Source organism: Neovison vison, chromosome 13 (assembly GCF_020171115.1).
Source record: "Neovison vison isolate M4711 chromosome 13, ASM_NN_V1, whole genome shotgun sequence".
NCBI classification, from domain to species: Eukaryota; Metazoa; Chordata; class Mammalia; order Carnivora; family Mustelidae; genus Neogale; species Neogale vison.
In genome coordinates, this window is record NC_058103.1 from 68,394,787 (window position 1) to 68,408,006 (window position 13,220).

At 35.8% G+C, this 13,220-nt stretch overlaps 1 pseudogene; it reads right to left on the minus strand.

The window, feature by feature from the left end:
- Positions 1-2,743: 2,743 nt before the first annotated feature.
- The window catches only part of LOC122894510, a 43,109-nt pseudogene continuing 32,632 nt past the window's right edge, over positions 2,744-13,220 (minus strand).

Genomic DNA, 13,220 nt, shown 5'->3' on the forward strand with positions numbered 1-13,220 from the left:
CTATCGGGAGTTAGGGCAGAGAGCAAGGAGAGAGTTTGCTAAATGGCAGGTAACTGATCAGTGCTGGCATATAGGGTTCAGGGAATAGTCCCAGAGAAGGCTAGAAGTGAAGTCGGAGAGAGAAACGGTAAGATCATGAAGGATGTAGTAAGTCTTCAAAATTTTTAAAATTGTGGTAAAATATGCATACCATAAACTTATCATCTTAACCATTTTAGTATATAATTCAGCAGTGTTAAATATATCCACAATGTACAACTTCTAGAACTTTTTCATCATGAAAAACTGAAACTGTACTTATTAAACAATAACCCATTACTCACCCATCTCATGCCCCTGAAAACCAACATTCTACTTTCTGTTTTTCTGAGTTTGACTAGATACCTCCTATTAGTTGAATCATGCAGTATTATTTTTTAGTGACTGAATTATTTCACTTAGCATAGTGTCCTTGAGCCTCATACATATTACAACATGTCTCAGAATTCTCTTCCTTTTTAAGGCTGAGCTAAGGGTATCATGCTAAGCAAAGTGAGTCAGGCAGAGAAAGACAGATACCATATGATTTCACTCATATGCGGAATTTAAGAACCAAAACAGATGACAAGGCAAGGGAAGGAAAAATAAAATAAGAGGAAAATAGAGAGGGAGGCACACCATAAGAGACTCTTAACTAAAGGGAAAAAACTGAGGGTTGCTGGAGGGGAGGTAGGTATGGGGATGGGGTAACTGGCTGACGGGCATTAAGGAAGGCAGTTGAAGTAATGAGCAGTGAGTGTTGTATGCCATTGACGAATCACTGAATTCTACCTCTGTAAACTAATAATAGAGTATATGTTAATTGATTTAAATTAAAAAAAATTTTAAAATACTGTCTTTTTAAAGAGGGAATTGTGTAGGTAATTTTATTTTATTTTTAAAAAAGATTTAATTTATTTATTTGTCAGAGAGAGATCACAAGTAGGCAGAGAGGCAGGTAGAGAGAGAGGGGGAAGCAGAATCCCTGCTGAGCAGAGAGCCTGATGTGGGATTTGATCTCAGTACCCTGACATCAGGACCTGAGCCAAAGGCAGAGGCTTAACCCACTGAGCCACCTAGGCACCCTATGTAGGTAATTTTAAAAGACCATATAATTGAATATTTATTCCCCATTCTTCCCTTGATTAAAAATATGAAGAGACCTGGAATGCCTGGGTGGCTCAGTCAGTTAAGCGTCTGCCTTTGGCTCAGGTCATGATCCCAGAATCCTGTGATCAAGTCCCACATCAGGCTCCCTGCTCAGTGGGGAACCTGCTTCTCCCTCTGTCTACTGCTCCCTCCACCTCTCTCTCTCTAACAAATAAATAAATCAATAAAATCTTAAAAAAAAAATGAAGAGACCTAAAATAGGTGAATAGATTAGCATAGTAAGTTAGAAGCTTCCCACAAATAAAGTCCAGACCCTTGCAGCACCTGGGTGGCTCAGTTGGTTAAGCGTCTGCCTTTGGCTCAGGTCATGATCTCAGGGTTCTGGAATAGAGCCCTGCATTGGGGTCTCTGCTTAGTGGGGATGCTGCTTCTCCCTCTCTCTTTACTGTTCTCTCTCCTTGTGTTCTCTTGATCTTTCTGTCAAATTATATAAATATATAAATATAAATTACATTTATATGAAATTTAATGTGGTGACGCCATAGAGACAGAAAATGACTTGCTTAGGGCTCAGAATAGGGGTGGGACAGCTAATGGGTATGAGTTTCCTTTGGAGGGAACTAAAGTGTTTTAAAGCTCTATTGTAATGATAATGAGCAATCCTGTGAATACACTAAATATATTGAACTGGACATTTTAAAGGAGTGAATCTTATAAAATCTGAATTATAGTTGGTAAAGCTGTTAAAAAGTTAATTGTTTACACACAAAATAATGTATTAGTATAAAATGTATATAAGTATAATGCATGAAAACAATAGCAAAAAAGACTAGGAAGAAGTATATTGGAAGGTTTTTATATTATTAACCAACAAAGGAGAAAAATTGAATCATAAAAAGTACTCAGACAACAGTAAGTAATGTATAAAGCCATCGAATCACTACCTTGTATATCTGAGACTAATATAACAATTTACATTAATTTTACTGGAATTAAAAATATTCAAAAAAATATTCAGACAATATAAAAATAGCTGTAAGAATAAGAAAAATGGACAAAACAACAAATGCTTCAAAAAGATAACAATAAGATATACTATTCGATTTCAAGGCTTATGATAAAGCTCAGTAATCAAGAGAGTATGGTAATATAGAGGAATGCATCAATGGAACAGAATAGAGAGCTCAGAAAGAGGTCTATGCATACATGTACAGTTGATTTCTGACAAAGGTGAAAAACAATCCTGGGGGGAGATGACAGTTTAAAAAATAAAGTGTGCAAAAATTGCATATAAATATGCAAAAAATCTTACCTTTGATGTGTAATCATGGGCATCATGGGTTAAAAAGTAGCTCAAAAGAGATTATGGGCATAAATATAAAACCTTATGTTATAAAAGTTCTAGAGGAAGTCATAAGGGAAAATCTTTGTAATCTTGTGTAAAGTAAAGATTTCTGAGATACCACAATCAAAGCCATAATCAATAAAAATCATCAAAATTTAAAAATGTTTCTATTTGAAAGGTACTATGAAGAAAATGAAAAGCTATAGACAAAGAAATATTGGCAAAGTATGTAATTGTTTTGTTTTTCCACTAGAGAATCTGCTCCTGACATTAAGCAATTTGGTCTTTCTTAAGTGGTTCTATGCGTTCTTTCTTCTTCTCCGCAGTCTGGAATCAGCCACATTTAAATTTGGAAGTGGTGTTGATGAACTTGAGGTCAGCCTTCTCCAGAGCCTACCATTTGGTCTGTACCAGCAAGGACTTGCAGAATGTAAGCTATTGCTTCTTGGTTCCCACCATATAGCCTTTCAGCATGACAAAGGCATTGTTCACTTCACCATAGTGGACTAAGCCACCCAGAGGGTTGATGCTCTCACCAGAAAGATCATAATCAATGGAAGCATTGTTCTTGCTTACTTTGCCATCCTTGATGAGATGTCCCTGGCCAATCTTGTAGATCTTGTTGATCTCAGTGTGACCATGGTAGTCTTTCTGTCCAGCCTGAGCCACAGAGAAAGCCATGGAGTAGAATGTCATGCCCCAATACAGGCAATCTTATGCAGCCCCCGGAGCATCTTGTGGGGTAGTCTCTTGGTGTGCCAGGAGCTGGTTACCCCTTTGTAGGATTTGCCCTTGATGACAATGATGACACTGATAAAAACGATCACCTCATTCTGTCCAGACACTGGGCTCATAGGTACGTGCTTCTCCAGGCTCTTGTGTGCCCAGTCCAGCTTCTCAGCCACTATGTCTCCATTCACCTGGATCTCCATGAGGTGGGCCTTCTTCTTCTTCTTCTTTGTTTTGGGTCAAGTGAACAAGGACAGTTTAATTTTTAGAGATAAACTGCAATAAACATGGTTGCAATGATATATGATGACTTTGGTTCATATTTCGGGGTTAGGATAACAAACTAGAGGGTCATCTTCTGAAATGCTGAGTCAATGTATCAATGGTGTTACAAAGATATGTAACAATGACCTGTTTTTCAAGATCATGTTGAAGTATGGGCTAACACTACCAACTGAGAATTCTTTAATTCTCTAGGGATATGTATTTGTCCATTAACTATTTATTAGGTACAGACTCTGTGAATATGCACGTTAAGTTGTATATATGTTGTCCAAAAGAGATGCAAGTGATTTTTGTCCTATAGAAAAAGTAACTCCAAAATAATTTTTTATTAACCACTTTTGTATTTAACTTAACTAACTTACATCTGCCTCTCCCAAATTGTGTAAATCAACAACAAATGACTGAGGGGAAGCCAGCCCCCTCAAACACACATGCACACACACACTATTTTTTTTACTTTCTGTGACATTGGCTAGCTCACAATGATCTTATTAACAGCTCCTCTCCCAGGTGAGCCCCAGTAGCTAGTTTTTGCTTCATGGCACTGACTCTTTGAAATAAGCCTAGTTAAAACATGATAAATCTGCTGCTTTTATCAGGAAATGTCAGATTCCAAAAGCCTGGCTGTACTTTTACCCTTGATTTCTGTGAAGTTATCCTGTAAAACTTTTGATTCACTCTAGAGCATTCTTAACTGTGATTTCTTGAGGGAACTAAGTCCCAGTTAATGCACTCAAGCCTCCATTTTTATGTGTGAGTTAACTTTATTTTCCTATGCATCTAGCATGGATTATGATGTGTATTACCCTCGGGAGGACTGGGAAAATAATCACGCAAATCATTTTCTGTTTGTAATTCACACAGAAAGACCCTTACTGAGACTGTGTAACACCAAAGAAGTGTAATTTAAATGTCAAAGGATAAATTCAAAGTAACTCACTTCTCTATTCCAAGTTCTCATATGCTTTGCAACGGGATATAGAGACCATATATGTTTTTGAAATATGTTCCTCTCCCTTTGTTTTTTGTTTCACACCATAGTTAGGTCAATTTTTTTAACCTCAAAACTATTGTGAAAAATTTTCCTTCCTTTCCACATAGTTCTCTCTTGTCTCTCAACCTCCATGTAGCTGGTGGACACTCCTTTCACTATAGCTCTGTACTTTTAGATTGTCAAAGGGGTATCTCTAAGTGCACAAAATCTGCAGGAATTCTAGTAATTCTATTACTCTAAATTAATCATGAGAATTTCCTTAGTGCTGTGTTTAGGTTCCCTTCTAATTTTTTGTGTGAATTTACTATAAGTTTTTGCTTTGTGATTACTGTGGAGTTCATATATAATTTCTTATGTAAATATCAGTCTATTTTGAGTGATAGAAATTTAATTTTGAACACATTGCAAAACTTTACATTTTTCTCCTCTTACTATGTTTTATGTTTTGATGTCACATTTTCACCTTTTTGTTTTATGCACCCCTTAACTAATTACTGTAGTTTTAGTTAATATTACTATTTTGCCTTTTAACTTTAATACTTGCTTTATTTATTGATCAATTGCTTTACTATATATTTCCCTTTTCCAGTGAGATTTTTTACTTGTGTATGTTTCCTTATTCTTAATACTATTTATTTTCAGTTTAGAGAAGCTCCTTTAACATTTCTTGAAGAAACAGTTTAGTGGTGAAGAGCTACTTTAGTATTTGCTTATCTGGAACACTCAGTGTGTTCTTCAATTTTAAATGATAACCTTGTCAGATAGAGAATTCCTGGTTGGAAGTTTTGCCTTTCAGCAATTTGAATATGTCATGCCATTCTCTTCTGTCTTGCAAAGTTTCTATTGAGAAACTTGCCTTTAGCCTTATGGGTTTTCCCTTGTATGTAATAAGTCATTTTTCTCTTGCTACTCTTAATTTTTATCACTTTAATTATATTGTCTTTTGGTGTGAATTTCTTTGGGTTATCTTATTGGAACTCTCTGGGATTCCTGGACCTGTATGTCTGTTTCCTTCTCCACATTAAGAATGTTTTCATCCATTATTTCTTCAAATAAGTTCTCTGGCCTTTTTCTCTTTTCTTCTGGGACTCCCATTATGCAAATGTTGCATATACTCGATGTTTTCCCAAAAGTCCTTCAAGGGTTTTTTGTTTTTTATTTGTTTTATTTTAAATTCTCTTTTCTTTCTTTTGCTCTGTCTAAATGAGTTCTATTGCTTTGTCTTCCAGCTTGCTGATCCAACTTATAGCTTTATATAGTCTGCTGTTGAATTCCTCTAGTATATTTTTTAGTTTGGCTATTGTGCTCTTTAGCTCTGTTACTGCTCTTTGAAACTTTCACACATTTCCTATCTCTTTGTTGAGGACTTCATTGTATTAATCTTTTTTCAAGTCCAGTGTGCATCTTTATGACCATTGCTTTGACTCTTTATCAGGTAGATGATTATTTCCATTTCATTAATGTCTTTTTCTGATGTATTTTGTTCTTTTATTTTGGTTGTATTCCTGTTTCCTCATTTTGCCTCTCTCTGTTTGTTTCTATGTATTAAGCAAATCAACTGCCTCTCCCAGTCTTGAAACAGTGGCCTTGTGTAGATGTCACATGGAGCCCAGAAGTCCAATCCCATCTGACTACCAAAGCTAGGTGTTCAAGAGGCATCTCCTGTGTGGTTACTGTGGTGGGGCCATGCCTGTGACACAAGGATAGGCAGGGCTGGTATTGGCGATCCTATACCATGCAGCTACACTATAGTGCAGGAGTGGGTGGGTCTGCACCAGGTTAGCTGTGATGTGCTGCAGTGTGGGGTGGGCAGGACTTATGCCCAGCCCAGCTGTGACGCATTGTTGAAGGTGGGCTGGACTGTTGCCAGTCTCAGCTATAAGGGATTTGCACTGTGGGTGTGAGTGGATTTCTCAGCTGGCATGCCCACCTGCTTTAAGCAGTTTAGAGGAATGATTCCAAAATTGTGCTTGCCAGAATTAATCTTAGAAAGGTAGACTGAGGTTGAAAATATGGTACATGCCAGGGTGTCTGTCACTTAGAGAAAATCCCAACAGTTTGCTACCTTTCCCCCACCCTACCCCCCAGTATAGGCTTTAAGATTAATAAGTGAGTCTCTTCCACATATGGTCTAGGGCATTTCACATTGGTGTTATTGCTTTTGTTTTTGTTTTGGACTGGGTTTCTGGGTGAGTGAGCTTTTTTGTGAGCCATTTAAGAGCAGGTTTTTCATCCCATACAGTTCCATCGTTCTTGGATATAAGTTCTATTGGTTTTCAAAGCCCAGTGGTTAGGGGCCCATCTCTCTTGTGCAGCATCTAAAGGGTTCCTGATGTGGATCACAAGCTTCTCACATCTTAGGGAAGAGTTCTCTATTTTTAGATTCCCTCTTGCTGGTGGATTGTCATGCCTGGGGTTGAGAATTTTGATGAGATAGTGTCTCTGTCTCTCCTACCCATCCTGATGGTCACCTTTTTGTCCTTTGTTGTAGAGACTGTGTTCATCCAGTTTTCTGTTCTTTTTCAGAGGAAGAAATTCCATATGTAGTTGTATACTTGTATCCATGTGAGGCAATGAGTTCAGGATCTTCCTATGTAGCCATCTTGTACCCAGTATCTTCCTTTTCCTAAGTTAAACATTTGCTACTTATCCTTTTTATGTCCCATATTCATTTTTATGGACGTAGATGACACTTTCTCTTTCAAAGAATTTATTTTTCAAATTGCTTATGCACCCTCAGAAAATTTGTTGTTGCTTTTTTTTTAATGGTACTTGGCAAACTGAGACTTTCCTTAGAAAATGCTGATTTTCTTTAGAATCCAAAGGATGATTTTCTTCTCTCTTGTAGTCCTATAATCTTCTAATTTTGAGTCTTTGATCCCAGTTCTGTAGTTCTTTCACTAAAGAGAAGACCACATTTATTTGCTTTCTAGTTTAAATTTATTTTGGAGTAAATAATTTATGGACATGGATAAAATTTAAAAAGTTGTAAAAAATTTTTTTCATGGAATTTAAGTGTCTCTCTCACTCTTGTGTCCCAGCTACTGAGTAATCCTTTCAAGAAATAATCAGAATTATTAATTTCTTATTATATCTTCAGGTATGTTATGTATGTGGAGGTAAATTTTTCTACATATAATCCTCTTTATATCTGTTTTCTTTTAAAAATGTTAGCTACTATAAATAATACTTTATACACTGCTTTTTTGTATCATGGTACAGAGCATTTTGTCTTAACTTTGGCCATAAAATTAATCTCCTGAATGAAATATAAAGTCAAAAATGAGAAGAACCTGATTTCTCTGACACTAAATATCTTATTTGGTTGACATATATTTTGACTTAACCAACAAAGGAAACATGCTCATATGTAGGTAGCATGATAAGTTATTATTATTATTTTTAAAGATTTTATTTATTTATTTGACAGAGAGAGATCACAAGTAGACAGAGAGGCAGGCAAAGAGAAAGGAAGGGAAGCAGGCCCCCTGCTGAGCAGAGAGCCCGATGCGGGACTCGATCCTAGGACCCTGAGATCATGACCTGAGCCGAAGGCAGCAGCTTAACCCACTGAGCTACCCAGGCGCCCCATGATAAGTTATTATTAACTCAATGCACTGGCTAGAGAAAATAATTCATTATATAACTTGAAGTAAGTTGTTGAGAACATGTTTAAATGTAACTCTTTGATTTAAATTTTGTCACGTAAATAAGATTAGAGTGGTGGTAAAGTTTACAAAGGGACTGGATATACTTAGTAAGAAATCAGTTTAAGTACACTTTATTTACACTGAGTTTGTATGATTAATAACTTTTTTTTTTCCCAACTAATGGTTTCAGCAGTTTGGGGGGGAAATGATTATTTGTAAGCTGTCTTAAAGTTTTAGCTGGTGCTTTTGGTTTCTAAGAGGTCCACAGCAATGCAAGAATATAAAACCACTCATTTACTAATTTCAAAATAAACTGTTCTTATCTTATAGTATTAGCTCTTAGAATTTGTAAAAGAAGGCTTTTATAATATTTGGGAAAGGTGTTAAAATTCCTATCTGTGCCTCTTAGAATCTAACATATTCATTTGTTAGTAAGGAATAGCTTGGAAAAGATGGCTTTATAGTACCGGCACTTGCAAAATAGAATATATGAATAGCTTGACATGTAGTAAATGACTTTTTTCCCTCCACAAAGCCAACATTATACCAAATAACAATAACTTTTAGAGACATTTCTAATTCATTACATTTTATTTTTAGTTTTATAATATTTACTTGTAAATTAAATTTTACTTCCTAAATGAAATAGTTTTCTAAATGAGAAGAAAACACCTCCTGTGGTTGTTTCTAATTTCATTTTCTGCTAACATAGCTGTTGGCAGTAGAAATGCAGAACAATTTTCAAAGAGTACTGTCAACCATGTAATTTCTTGGCAAATATATGACAATTACTTTCCATGTAATTATAGTGTCATTCCATGGGATCCTACAGCTTAGTCTAGGAAGAGGTTTACCAGGTCATCTTTTCCATCATTTTACTTGTTTTTTTCTTATGTCAGTATCTTGCTTATACCATAAATTGTGACTTCACTTAATACTGCAGTCAGATTGTAGGATGCGTGGGTGGCTCAGTTGGTTAAGTGATGGCCTTTGGTCAGGCCATGATCCCAGGGTCCTGGAATTAAGTTTTGCATTGGGCTCCCTGCTCAGTGGGGAGTCTGCTGCTCCCTCTGCCTGCTGCTCCCCCTTCTTGTGCTCCATCTCTATGACAAATAAATAAAATAAAATAAATAAAATTTTAAAAATACTGCATTCAGATCAAGCCCATCCAACTCAGTAAAGGCAATTGATTTCCTTGTGCTACTAGATTATTCCCTTAGATTAAGAGAAAGGCATATTTTTGGGTTTGCATTTATTAGTCATTAACACCTTAGGATTTGTACTAATGGGTGTTGAGGAATGTCTTAAAAGAATCAAAATATAAGTTTTAGGCCAAAGAATTAACATTAAAGGAAAATAAAAGAATAAAAGACAAAGGAATTAAAAGGATAATAATCCAATTTCAGGAAAGAAATATATTTGACATTGAAAATTCTCCCATGTTTAGATGACTGGTTTAACCAGAAAATTAAAGAAAAAAAAAAAACATGAAAGCAAATGAAAATGAAAGCGTAGCCGTTCAAAATCTTTGGGATGCAGCAAAGGCAGTCATAAGAAGGAATTGTGTAGCGATGCAGGCCTTCTTCAAGAAGCAAGAAAATTCTCAAACAACCTAAACTTACACCTAAAGAAGGTTTCAAATAGATAATCTTACACCTAAACGAGGTCGGATGAAAAGATAGCAAGTAAAGCCTAAAACAGGTGGTGGGTATTATAGAGGGCACGGCTTGCATGGAGCACTGGGTGTGGTGAAAAAATAACGAATACTGTTTTTCTGAAAATAAATAAATTAGAAAAAATAAACAAACCAGCAGAAGAAGGGAAATAATTAATATTAGAGCAGAAATCTATGACATAGAAGTAAAACAAAATAAAACAAAAAAATGAAACAAAACAAAAAACCAGTAGAACAGATCAATGAAACTATGAGTTGATTCTTTGAAAGAATTAACAAATTTGATAACCCCCTAACCAGACTTACCAAAAAGGAAAGAGAAAGGACCCAAATAAACAAAACAAGAATAAAAGAGGAGAGATCACAACCAACACCACAGAAACACAAACAATAAGAGATTATTATAAGCAATGATACACAAACAAATTGGGCAATCTGTAAGAAATAAATTCCTAGAAACATATAAACTACCAAAATTGAAACAGGAAGAAATAGAATACCTGAACAGACCCATGACCAGAAAAGAAGTTGAATCAGTAATCAAAAGACCCCCAAGAAAACAAGAGTCTGGGGCTGGATGGCTTTCCAGGTGAATTCTACCACACATTTAAAAAAGAATTAATACCCATTCTTTTGAAGCTGTTCAAAAAATAGAAATGGAGGAATATTTCCAAACTTATTCAATGAGACCAGCATTAACTTAATCCCAAAACCATACAAAGACCCCACTGAAAAGGAGAATAACAGACTAATATCCCTGATGAACATGGATACAAAAATTCTCAACAAGAACTAGCTAATTGAATCCAGCAGAACACTAAAAGGATTATTCACCATGATTAAGTGGGATTTATTCCTAGGATGCGAGGGTGGTTCAATATCCACAAATCAATCAACTTGATACACCATATTAATAAAAGAAAGGCTAAAAACCATATGATCCTTTAAATATATGTAGAAAAAATATTTGACAAAATACAGCAAACTTTCTTGATAAAAACCCCCAAGAAAGTAGAGATAGAAGGAGCGTACCTCAATATCATAAAAGCTATATATGAAAGACCCACAGTGAATACCAATCTCAGTGGGGAAAAACTGAGACCTTTTCTCCTAAGGTCAGGAACATGACAGAGATGTCCACTCTCACCACCATTGTTCAATATAGTACTGGAAGTACCAGCCTCAGCAATCAGAAAACAAAAACAAAAACAAAAACTAAATAAATAAAAGCATCTAAATTGTCAAAGAAGAAGTCAAACTTTGCTCTTCACAGATGACATAGTTTATCTGAAAAAACCCAGAAGACTCCACCAGAAAATTTCTAGAACTGATACATAAATTCAGCAAAACTGGAGGATAAAAAATCAATGTACAGAAATCTGTTGCATTTCTATACATCAATAATGAAGCAACAGAAAGAGAAATCAAGGGTTTGATTCCATTTACAATTGCACCAAAAGCCACAAGATAGCTAGGAATAAGCCTAACAAAAGAGGTAAAAGATCTGTCTATAAAACACTCATGAAAGAAGTTAAAGAAGACACAAAGAAATGAAAAAGCATTTCATGCTCTTGGATTGGAAAAACAAATACTGTTAAAATGTCTATACTACCCCCCAAAATCTACACATTCAGTGCAATCCCTATCAAAATATTTTCTACAGAACTAGAACAAACAATCCTAAAATTTATATGGGATAACAAAATACCCAGAATAGCCAAAGTAATGTTGAAAAAGAAAAGCAAAGGTGAAGAAATCACAATTCCATCCTTCAAGCTGTATTGCAAAGTATAATCATCAAGACAGATGGTACTGGCACAAAAATAGACACATAGATCCATGAAACAAAATAGAGAACCCAGAAATGGACCCACAACTGTATGGCCAACTTATCTTTGACAAAGCAGGAAAGAATATCCATTAGAAAAAAGACAGTATCTTCAACAGATGGTAATGGGAAAATTGGACAGTGACATGTGGAAGAATGTAACTGGAACACTTTCTTACACCATACACAAAAATAAATTAAAAATGGATGGAGAACCTAAATTTAAGATAGGAAATCATGAAAATCTTAGAGGAGAAAACAAGCATGAATGTCTTTGACCTCAGCCAAGGCAACTTCTTATTTGACTCTGGAGTCAAGAGAAACAAACCAAAAAGGAACTATTTGGACTTCATCAAGATAACTTCTGCACAGCAAAGGAAATAGTCAATAAAACTAAAAGGCAACTAACTGATGGAATGGGAGAAGATATTTGCAAATAGCTTACCAATAAAGGGCTAGTATTCAAAATCTATAAAGAACTTATCAAACTCAACACCTCAAAACTACATGATCCAGTTAAGAAATGGGGAGAAGTGAATAGAGACTTTTCCAAAGAAGATGTCCAGAAGCTAACAGACACATGAAAAAATTCTCAATATCATTCAGCACCAGGGAAATACAAATCAAAACCACAATGAGATGACACCTCACACCAGTCAGAATGGCTAAAATTAAGAACTCAGGAAACAGATGTTGGTGAGGATGTGGAGAAAGGGGAACACTTATGCACTGTTGGTAGGAATGTAAGTTGGTGCAGCCACTCTGAAAAATAGTATAGAGGTCCCTCAGAAGGTTAAAAATGGAACTACTCTATGACCCAGCATATGCATTACTAGATATTTATCCTCAATTTGTCAAAAATGCTGATTTGAAGGGGCATGTGCACCTCAATGTTTATAGCAGCATTATTAACAGTAACCAAATTTTGGAAAGAGCCCCAATGTCCATGGACTGATGAATGGAAAAAGAAGTGTTACATATATACAATGGAATATTACTCAGCAATAAAACAATGAAATCTTGGGGTCCCTGGGTGGCTCAGTCGGTTAAGTGTCTGACTCTTGATTTCAGCTCAAGTTATAGTCTCAGGGTCATGAGATCAGGCCCTATATTGGGCTCTACATTGGGCATGGAGACTGCTTAGAATTCTCTTTCTCCTTCTCCCTCTGCCTCTTCCCCTTTGTGCTCTATCTCAAAAAACAAAACAAAACAAAAAAACAAAACAGAACAAAAAAACTTGCCATTTGCAATGACATAGAACAAGAGTGTATTATGCTAAGTGAAATAAGTGAGTCAGAGAAAGACAAATATCGTATGCTTTTATTCATATATGGAATTTAGAAACAAAACAGATGAAGATAGGGGAAGGGAAGGAAAAATAAAATAAGAGGAAAACAGAGAGGCAAACCATAAGAGACTCTTAAATATAGGGAACAAACTGAGGGTTTCTGGAGGTAAGGTGGGCAGGGGGATGGGATAAATAGGTGATAAGCATTAAAGAATGCTTAATCCCTTGCTGGGATGAGCAGTGGGGTTATATGTAAGTGATGAATCACTAAATTCTACTCCTTATATCAGTACTACAC